Genomic DNA, 10,582 nt, shown 5'->3' with positions numbered 1-10,582 from the left:
CGTGTCGCCCAGCTTACGAATATTCGCGATACGATATACGATTCCGACAAAGGTCGTATCGTATAATACGTTTCCAACTAATTCCCGAAAAGCTATTAAATAAATTTCCGATTCATTTAATCCGGTGATCTGTTACGTGTCATTGGTGTGACCTTGTAGGTTCAGTCAAGAGTAAGTTGTGAGTTCAATATCCATTCGAACTCACTGATCGGAAGTATTGCTCCAGCCAGCTGTTCCGACCACTTGATCTCACTGAATTAATTGTTCGCAATTAATCTGAACCTTGGTATTAGACTTAATGCACCTTGGGTGAAGGACATATTTCCTTCAATCTCCCACTTGTCATTCAGAAAAGTGTGCATCCACATTCCTTTGTCACTTAGTGTTACTTACTGAACATAAGGTAAGATCCAAGCCATCCTTATTAGGTCCAGAAGTGTTTCACGGATTACAGAGTTCAACTGTCAAACTTTTGCAGAAGGTTAAGCCTAACCATTCTGAGCACGACCATGCATTTTACAGTATCTAACTCTCCGAGAGGCCTTGTTACACAACAACACCATATCCTATCAAAGATAGGAGGACAATCCATTCTTGCAATCTATGAACACTCACTTTGATTCATAGTAAGCCCAATAACTGCTTTTATAGCCTCCTTTTACGGTGCGACGTTTAGCTAGTATCAAAGCGAACTAATTCTCAAACGAGCAGACATAATCGCTCATGTTCTGAGGAATTGTTTCTAATCACCATTAATGAGAACTACCTATGACATGACTTTAATCTCTTAAAGCATTCTCATGGTCAATCCGATAAAAGATCCAATAAGTATCTATGCAAAAGATTCTGATGTCCAGTCACTCTAGTTCAAGAAACAGAACTAAGTAATCTACTTGCAATCTAATCTTCATTAGTCATTGGTCGTCCACCTTTCAATGACCTGGATTAGGGATCCTTTGTGACTTCAATATTCAAGTTCACTTATGGGTGTTTCTTTGTCAATGAATCCATCTTGACATCCCATTTGAATGATTTGAATCACATGGACTTATCATTTAATTCTAAACCACAATTAAATGAATATGAAATAAATAAATTTCATAAATATGAAATGGTTAAACCAATTGTTTTAAACATAGATCTAACAGATGTTCTAAAACAATACTTAGAAAATCAAAGCCATTCTCTAACATGCTTGATTCCCATGGTTGCTACATGTGCGTTGTGTTTCACTTGTGGCAACGGTTTAGTCAATGGATCCGCGACGTTGTCGTCAGTTCCAACCTTGCAAATCTCGATTTCCTTTCTTTCAACGATCTCTCGTAGTATATGAAATCGCCGCAGTACGTGCTTGGACTTCTGGTGGCTCCTAGGCTCCTTTGTCTGGGCAATGGCTCCTCTATTGTCGCAATACAAAGCCACTGGTCCTTTAATGGAGGGGACAACACCAAGTTCTTCGATGAACTTCCGAATCCAAACAGCTTTCTTTGCTGCTTCTGAGGCAGCAATGTACTCGGCTTCAGTTGTAGAATCCGCAATAGTGCTTTGCTTAGCACTTTTCCAGCTTACTGCTCCGCCGTTGAAGCAGAACACAAACCCAGACTGTGATCTGAAATCATCTCTGTTGGTTTGAAAGCTTGCGTCCATATAGCCCTTAACAATCAACTCATCTGTACCACCATAAACCAGAAACTGATCCTTAGTCCTTTTCAGGTACTTTAGGATGTTCTTGGCATCAGTCCAATGCGCCTCACTTGGTTCTGACTGGTACCTGCTCATTGCACTGAGTGCGAACGAAACATCCGGCCTTGTACAAATCATAGCATAAATGATGGATCTAATAGCCGAGGCATATGGAATTCCACTCATCTTTCTACGCTCATCAGATGTTTTGGGACACTGATTCTTGCTTAGATATACGTCATGTGACATGGGTAGATGGCCTCTCTTGGCTTCCATCATATTGAACCTAGCTAGCACTTTGTCAATGTAAGTGCTTTGGCTTAGTCCAATCATCCTCTTAGATCTATCCATATAGATCTTGATGCCCAATATGTATTGTGCCTCTCCTAAGTCCTTCATTGAGAAACACTTCCCGAGCCAAGTCTTTACAGACTCCAACATAGGAATGTCGTTTCCAATAAGCAGTATGTCGTCAACATACAAGACTAGGAATGCAATTTTACTCCCACTGACCTTCTTGTATACACAAGATTCGTCCTGATTCTTGATGAAGCCAAACTTATTCCAACTCCTTGATGCCTGCTTCAGTCCGTAGATGGACTTCTTAAGCTTGCATACCTTTCCTTGGTTCTTTTAATCGACAAAACCCTCCGGCTGTGTCATGAACACAATCTCTTCAAGAACACCGTTCAAGAAGGCAGTTTTGACATCCATTTGCCATATTTCATAGTCATGAAAAGCGGCAATCGCAAGGATTATCCGAATAGACTTAAGCATCGCGACTGGAGAAAAGGTTTCATCGTAGTCAACGCCGTGAACTTGCCTGTAACCTTTTGCTACCAATCTACCCTTGTATATGTATACAATTCCATCTTTGTCTTTCTTCAACACTAGTAGAAAAAACCCTTATTGCAGCGGGCTTTTAGACCCCTGTTGCAGCGTACATCGTATGCTGCAACTGGGGGGCCTGCAACAAGTCTGAACTTGTTGCAGCGTACAATGTTCGCTGCGAAAAGTGCTTTTTTGCAGCGTACATGCATATGTACGCTGCAACGCATGTACGCTGCAAAAAGTGCCAAAAATTTGGCAAAATTCTGGACTTGTTGCAGCGTACAAATTGTTGTACGCTGCAAAAGACCCAACCTGTTGCAGGGTACATCTATTTGTACGCTGCAACAAGTCAAGAATTTTGCCAAATTTTTTGGCACTTGTTGCAGCGTACACATATATATGTACGCTGCAACAAAGCACTTTTGGCGGGAAAATTTTTGTTTTGTTTAGGGATACCTAGAGTGCCTTGCACCAAATATAGATCGAAACCTGTCACAACATTAATAGAATATCGCAACCTGTATAACAAATATAAAAACAATAACAGGTGTTTTGTATATATCTCAAAACCAAAGTGCACATACCATATACATTTAAATAAATATATGTACGTTCCAATTTCAACGTACACATACATTTTAACATAAAAGATTGTTCTATAACATCTAAACCAACTCGATCAAGCGCGCTCAGGTCAATAATAAATACTTGCTGGTAAAAAACTTCGCCCATTGCTCACGAACCACGTCAATTTCCTCACTAGCATAAGGCGCAGTCCTCGGAGTATAAACCTTTACAAAAACAAAAATTTGATTGGAGCATTAGATCGATTAAATGCAAATAAAATGTCACATTTTAAAATTCAAGAAACTAATTAAAATGTACTAATAGTCTAGAATACGAATCAATTAAGAGTAAGAAAAATTAATTAATTACCTATAACGACCCAAAGTTGGGAGCGGAAATGTCATTTTAGTTCTAAATATGACCTATAACGACCCAACGAGCCTTAAATGTGCATAAATAGGTTCGAATGACTTTTCGAAAGTTAAAACTATGCATATTAGTCATGTAATAAGAAGCAAATGTATCCTTAGGTTCTTTAGTTCAAAGTTGGGAGCGGAAATGTCATTTTAGCTCTAAATATAACCTATAACGACCCAAAGAGCCTTAAATGTGCATAAATAGGTTCGAATGAGTTTTAGAATGTTAAAACTATGCATATTAGTCATGTATAAGAATCAAATGAGTCCTTAGGTCCTTTAGTTCAAAGTTGGGAGCGGAAATGTCATTTTAGCCTAAATATGACCTATAACGACCCTATAAGCCTTGAATGTGCATAAATAGATTCGAATGAGTTTTAGAAAGTTAAAACTATGAATATTAGTCATGTAATAAGAATCAAATGTATCCTTAGGTTCTTTAGTTCAAAGTTGGGAGCGAAAATGTCATTTTAGCTCTAAATATGACCTATAACGATCCAGTGAGCCTTAAATGTGCATAAATAGATTGGAATGAGTTTTAGAGAGTTAAAACTATACATATTAGTCATGTAATAAGAATCATTCGAGTCCTTGGGTTCTTTACTTCAAAATTGGGAGTGGAAATGTCATTTTAGCTCTAACTATGACCTATAACGACCCAGTGGGCCTTAAATTTGCATAAATAGATTCGAATGAGTTTAAAAAAGTTAAAACTATGCATATGAATAATGTAATAAGAATCAAATGAGTCCTAAGGTTCTTTAGTTCAAAGTTGGGAGCGAAAATGTCATTTTAGTCTAAATATGACCTATAACGACCAAACAAGTCTCAAATGTGCATAAATAGATTGTATTGAGTCTTGGAAACAAAATTAATAATAATAATCATGTAATAAGTTTGAAATGAATTCTTAGGTATATTAGTTCAAAGTTGGAGGGGGAGGGGGACCACGGCCTTTAATGGTCTTTGTAATCGTACTAATACCTTGTGATTCGTCACCCGTTGTGGGAGTAATGCCACCTTCTGATTCATGCCCAACAACAATTTGGTAATTAATCATCGTACATAGGGTGTTCCTGCTTCAAGTAAAACATACAGAAGGGTGGTGAGTGAAGTATAGAATCAAATTTGCAGTCATATAAACTCGACCCCCAGTTAAGAAATTAACATCAGCAGATTGTCTTCGTGTTTGCAACTCTAGTTCAGTTAAGACTTAACTCTGGGGCATAGCAAATTCTAATCTGACAGTTAAATCTCAGTGTCTAATCCATAACTTCCTTCTAGTTACCGCGGAAAACATATATGTATGGATCTGGTATCAGCTCCATTTCAATGATGCTTTACACGAAGTAGTTTCTATGCTTACTTCCACCAAAAAGATTTCCAATGGTTCCTAATGAAACCAAGGGGCAAAGAGGAACAAGGATTTATGATTGCAAAAGTTATGATGTTCCAGTACAGGACTAACTATCTAGTTCCAAATGCAAGATTAACAAATAATATGAACTCGAGTCAAAACCATCTCTTAAACATTTAGATTTCCCTTACTATTACACTTCAGTTTTCAGTAGAACCGAAGATAATATTAAAGTGGTACCCTTAGTAAGGGTTACTTTCCCAAAGACATGGAGAAATAGGTTTATAAAACATGATATTCATAATGAATCTTTTCATTCTTCATGCTACAAAGTATGAACATTATATCAAAACACATTTATAAAAGTGAAGGCTCATTCTGATGGAAAACTTTCCTGCAGTTTTTACATCAAGATGAAACCACTTTAGTAGAATTATTTTAGGGGTTTGGAACTACAGAATATAATCCCTTGGTGTTGTTTGGTATAAAATTGACTTCGAAAAAAAGATCTGATGAACATGAAAGTGAGATGAAAACAGAATATAATCCCTAGGTTAAGGACTTTATAACAGATGACCACAGACCATTGCACCCCTTCAGATCATATTCTACGAGCCTGATGGAGATTCAATAAAGTCTGATGTGGGGGCAGGAATTGGATTATGGCCAGCAAGAGAACCAGTGGGGGTGCTCATCTTAAATATCTCAACTCCATTCAGAAATGAGTTATAGTAATTAGGTTTGGGAGTACCACTGGTATCTGGATGCAGTGTAAGCATTAGATTCTGCTGAGGTTCTTTACTATCGGGAAGAAGCACCACAAAGTCCTGAACATTAGGTATCCCATTGCTTGTTGCCAAGGCAATGATATCATATCCAGAGGATGCAGTTTGATTGTTGAGGTAGATATTAAACACAAACTGGTTTACCTTTGTTATATTAGCAAAGATCTCACAGAAATGCAGTCTAACCAAGTAACTTAACCCAGTATCGGAAAACCATTACCATTCTCCATACACAAGTAGAAGTATGAAGCAATGTTATTAAGTCTTAGGCATATAGAAACATTTAGAATCAACCGAATTCGATTACTTCGTATATAAATTGAATAAATCCCAAATAAACTCGCCAGCCAGTAGAGTATTCAACAATTTTCCAAATCAAAGAATGACTGACATTTACCTCCTGAAATAAGCTACCTTCTAATCTGTGAATTTCAAGCCTGCTCGAAGTCATCAGGGAAGAGAGCCCTGGTAAATGTCATCATTATGCTTGCCAGCTATGTTATGGATAAATAATTCCTCATCTATTGGAACACCACCGTTGAATCCTATCTGTTTAAACAAGAATACTAATCAATTCATGACATACATCTTACGATTCTCTCTCATTATTTATACTATCTAGAGTTGATGCAAGTTGTGCATTTAGACATCAGAAATATGTACATGATTTCCACGGGAGATCTCATATTTAGAATTGCTAGTCAAGTTGATTGCCCTAAATGGAGAAGAAATACAACATGCAATATGCAAGATCAATGAGCTAAAAACCAAGAGCCATGTAACATATACAGATCTTTTCATGAATATATCTCATCATGTTCATGTGTATGTCCCATGGACTCACTAAAAGAGTGGTATGACTCTTGTTCTTATTTACAAGGACAATCATTAAATTAAGCAGAATGTTTTATTGATTTTCTTTGATAGAAGCTTATATAGCATAACAGTAAGACTGGATTCTGCAGTAAACACTAGCAGAGAACAAGAAGAACCAATAGATCATTACGTATTACTTATAAACTTCAAATATTGCTGCTACAAGTTATTTCTATTGAAGCCTTATAAGTTAATTGAGGATACGATTGCGAAATCACTACAAGTTATTGAGGAAACCTGCTTATTTAAAAAATTAATTGTCTTGAACTTTTAATTTCATACATCAGGCTTTCAGGGCAGTTTCCCGAAACTACAAATTTATGATTTTAGTAGCAAAATCTGCATATACTCCTGCAGTTTCTAGATTACTAGCAAAAGCAGGAAAACAACATACACACACTACTACAAAAAAGGGCAAAGAGACCCGTTCAAAATGGCCTAAGAGACCCCATTTAAGGGGGTCTCTAGGTAGGGGGGTCTCTTTATAAAAGAGACCCCCCATGTAGAGGGGGTCTCTTTGTTAAAAACAAGAGACCCGTTATTTAAGAAAATGGGTCTGTAATGTTAACCGTGCAAAAAATAATATAGAAGGGGAAGAGACCCCTTTTTAGAGATATTAGGTCTGTTTGTACAAAAATTTAGACCCCATATTTAACATAGGGGGTCTCTTTAAATTTTTTAATATTAATTTATCCAGCAAACTCAGACCCCATATGTAAGATAAGGGGTCTCTTTGAGTTTTTTAATATTTTTATAATTAACAAACTCAGACCCCATATGTTAAATAGGGGGTCTCTTTGAATATTTTATGATTTTTTTATTATTATACTCAAGAGATCCCTTTTTATACCTTACGGATCTCTTTTCATAATTTTTTAATAAAAAAAAATCAGCATAAACAATTTCCGGCCAAAAATCAGCATTCAAACAATTTGGCAATTCCAAAATAATTCTTATAATTACAAAAAAATTATCCCACTATACACCAATTGTAATATCCAAAAATAAAATAATAAGTCTCAAAAGTCTACATAATTCAAAAGTAACATATTGATAATAATAAGTATTAGCGGTGCGGGCATAAGCATATGTTCGCCTCCACCTCTGTTTGCGTGGTTTCCGAATTTGAACTTCCCTTGCACCTTACCTTCTACAAGCAACAAACCTCCATTAACAACTGAGTTAAATATGAAAACAATAATACTAGTCTCTAACATCCCTTGAACAAACCTCCTGGCGTACTTTCTCAATGTTGTTTGGCTCTCTGACAGAAAACAAGAAGGCAATGCCATCTCCATGGTTTAGCTTCCAAGCCTCTTTCATGTTCTTCTCTTTAGAGGTTTTCTTCTATGTTCCCTATATGATTCAACATGATAACCTAATAACAAATACAGAGCCGATAAACACCAAACATGTAAACTTTGAATTCCGAATCCCCAATAAACGGAACAGTAATTACATTTTTGAGGTAGAATGTAAAAATTGTTTAAACTCAAAGTTAGAAATCTGAAAATGATCAATGAACAATAAAATCTTGAAGCAATAAAGTCCACTTACATCAGCCACTTTCTTCTTGGAGCTATCTGCATAGATCCTCTAAATTGTTGAAACCAACCTTCTTTTTCTCATTTTCTAGCATTACTGTAATTTACTTGCTGCATCACCAAAGGAAATGAATCTAAGTCCCAAATGGATGTACATATACAGAGATAATATTTTTATCTTTATTCCAACATTTCATACACCTATATAACTCAGACTCTTTTACATCTATATTCCAACCAGCTTTCAAAATGACACTCAGATACCTCAAATTAGGCCAAAGGTTTAACAAGATTCAACGAGAATTATGAAGTCCAGCAACAAACGTAGTTAAACAAAAACAAGTTCTCACTTCTAAGCATTAAAATGAAGAGTATACCTCAAATGGCGCAAGACCAGCCTCCCCTTCCAAATTAAGCACCGAAACACCCATGATTAACCTGAACAAATGTTCAGCTGCAGAGTAACCAGCCAACAAAGCCAAAAAGTAGTTGTAATATTTGGACCTCAAACAAAACTTCTCAGCTTTGAAATTCATGTTGGTTATCCATATTCGATATACACACAGCCCCATCATAGCTAAATGTGATATGCAAATCACAATAGTGTCTGTGGTACAGGGTGTAAAAGCTCCCAGAGCATTTTGCACCGCTGTTGCCCATACACCATTCGCCACTGGCTGGCAATACCAATCAAATGGCTTGAAAGCCATCACTACTCACCCTTCTTCCCTCAGTACACCTATATCAATATTGTAAACCTGTCTACTTTGCTTCAACCTCAGATGAACCTACCCCTACAACAGCTGCATCAAAACAAACCCCAATTTAGTAAAATCTGTGTGTTTACTTAACCAAAAAGACTATTACACTGAAACACAACATTTTATGGACAAGATTACAACAGCCCCAAGGGGGATATTCTACTCCAATGGAGTTGTGCTCGTCGTTTATCACCATACAATCCAAGGGAAAGTAACAAAAGTTGGCATACAGATTAACACGAAAGAAAATGAAAACAGCAGAAAATCATTCTACTAAAAACACCCATTTCAATACTAAACAAATTCAGCGAAATCAATCAACCAAACAAGCTCGAATTTGAAGCCTTACACATTTGAGCTCAGTCAACACTTAACAAACATAATTTCCTTCACCAAAAATCATTTCCTTCAAACTTTCTGAAAATCCAAACATCAAAAAAGACCCATAAACGAATAAAATTGGGGAAATAAGTTAAAAATCCCAAAAAACTAATGAGAATTTAATCAAAATGAGTATAATAACAATTAAAAATACATGAAAAACTAAGAAATCATTGAAATAGATGAACATACCACGTTGACCACAGAATTAGCTGAAAACAGATATTTTTGATCAGAAATTCGGCATCAATCAACCAATAAAGTCCGAGAATAATCACAGCTTCGGACAAGACCAGCTTGGCAGCAAGAATGAAGAAGAGTGGTGTGACAAGAGTGACTGTGATATCCAACAAGCCCTTAACTAATTAAACTAAACCATGATTAATTGGTTCAACACTAATAAAACTTAGGCCGCTTATTTTTGTATCTTAGGTTTAGTTTTTGGCGTTGTCATTGCACTAATTATGCTAGGCATTAACAAATTTTCATGGTATCCTACATCATTCAGAGAAATTAAGTGCAAAATTATTTAATTAGTAAAAAGTTATTGATAAGTGGTGATTAACCAAGATTAATTTTAGGCAAATGTCCCGAATATCGTAATATGTACCAACATCAAAACATGCCTATATCAGCCTTCATCTGAAATCTATGAAACACAAAAACTAACCAAATCAAATCATATTCGGATTAGTCGATTACCTTTATACCCTAAAACATTTAAACCAATATGAAATCCTAATTCCGCTCAAATCCTCCCTAAGATCGATACCCCAAAACCCTAATCTCACAACACATAGCCGTACAAGAAATAAAAGAACCCTAAATTCGCTGAAATCCATAACAAACAAGAAAAAGAAGCAACAAAATTGCAGCAAAATCAACATGAAGTACAAACGAAATCGACAAAAACATCACAAAAAATCATAGATTGAAGCTAAAACGTAACAAACTTGGAAAATGGCAAGAGTGATGTACTTTTCGAGGTTGAGAATAAGTAGATGCCATAGTTTCCTCTTGTTCAGATCTGCGGTGTATACAGCTAGCTGAACTTGGGATGCTCGCTTCTATGTGCTTCCAACCTCGCGGAGATTTTATCACTCTGGTTTATCAGATCGAGAGATGCAGCGTGGAGGAAGAGAGATAGAAAAGCTTGATTTTTTTTTCAATGAAACAAAGTTTGGGAGATTTGAAGAAGAAAAAAGCAAGAGACCCGGTATCAACAAAAAAAGTCTCCTCTTTTTCTACTTCTCTGTAGTCACGTGGGTCCAGTGCATTTAGAGACCCATTAAAATAAATAACGGGTCTCTTTTTTATCTTTCCTTATTTTCTCCAAATAAAAAGTGGGCCCTTTGATAAATTAGAGACCCGTTAAACAAAA

General features: G+C 36.3%; 2 long non-coding RNA genes across 5 annotated transcripts; both read right to left on the bottom strand.

Annotated features, from left to right (window-relative positions):
* Positions 1-3,152: 3,152 nt before the first annotated feature.
* On the bottom strand, positions 3,153-6,137 carry LOC130464372 (uncharacterized). The gene is made up of 3 exons (XR_008924762.1): positions 6,037-6,137; positions 4,482-4,573; positions 3,153-3,305 (listed from the first exon to the last, which is right to left on the bottom strand). It is a non-coding gene; the product is annotated as an uncharacterized lncRNA (long non-coding RNA).
* A 1,309-nt stretch (positions 6,138-7,446) lies between these two features.
* On the bottom strand, positions 7,447-10,227 carry LOC130462772 (uncharacterized). Of its 4 annotated transcripts, none has more exons than XR_008923532.1 (5): positions 9,394-10,227; positions 8,437-8,862; positions 8,073-8,170; positions 7,746-7,893; positions 7,447-7,662 (listed from the first exon to the last, which is right to left on the bottom strand). It is a non-coding gene; the product is annotated as an uncharacterized lncRNA (long non-coding RNA). The 4 variants fall into 4 exon arrangements; XR_008923531.1 differs by having other exon boundaries at positions 7,447-7,665; positions 7,758-7,893; XR_008923530.1 differs by lacking the exon at positions 9,394-10,227 and adding an exon at positions 9,170-9,356 and having other exon boundaries at positions 7,449-7,665.
* Between the last annotated feature and the right edge of the window lie 355 nt (positions 10,228-10,582).

Source organism: Spinacia oleracea, chromosome 6, assembly GCF_020520425.1.
Source record: "Spinacia oleracea cultivar Varoflay chromosome 6, BTI_SOV_V1, whole genome shotgun sequence".
In the NCBI taxonomy this organism is placed as follows: domain Eukaryota; kingdom Viridiplantae; phylum Streptophyta; class Magnoliopsida; order Caryophyllales; family Amaranthaceae; genus Spinacia; species Spinacia oleracea.
Note: the sequence above shows the minus strand (reverse complement) of the source record. Positions and strands in the feature narration are given on the sequence as shown.